Below are 304 nucleotides of genomic sequence, written 5' to 3'. Positions count from 1 at the left end.
CTCGGCGACATCCGAGCTGGGTCTCCCCTTTTCCGAGGGGCCACACTCCGCGCGCGGCCTGCTGTTTGGCGGCGTCGCGCGGTCCCGGAGCCAGTCCTCCGAGGTTCTGAGGCGGAGGGCACTTTTTTTTCAGGCCGGGGCCTCAACTCCAGGATGCTTGGCTCCAGGGCGCAGAAGGAAAGCCGGCCTCCGAGGCCCTTCTTTCCGCGTAGGGCAGGCCCCAAAGCTTTGCCAAGTACCAGGGAGAGGTGCTCCGCGGTGGCACGGTTCTCTGCTCGGGCGGGGCAGGCGAGGGCCGGGCCGC

The 304-nt window shown here is 69.1% G+C and overlaps 1 protein-coding gene across 1 annotated transcript in view; it reads left to right on the top strand.

Moving 5' to 3' along the window:
• Positions 1–304, top strand: part of SLC2A1 (solute carrier family 2 member 1) — a 28,137-nt gene that overhangs the window by 371 nt on the left and 27,462 nt on the right. The window lies entirely within an intron of this gene.

Source organism: Crocuta crocuta, unplaced genomic scaffold, assembly GCF_008692635.1.
Source record: "Crocuta crocuta isolate KB4526 unplaced genomic scaffold, BGI_CrCroc_1.0 scaffold367, whole genome shotgun sequence".
In the NCBI taxonomy this organism is placed as follows: domain Eukaryota; kingdom Metazoa; phylum Chordata; class Mammalia; order Carnivora; family Hyaenidae; genus Crocuta; species Crocuta crocuta.
This window is presented reverse-complemented; position numbering and strand designations above follow the sequence as displayed.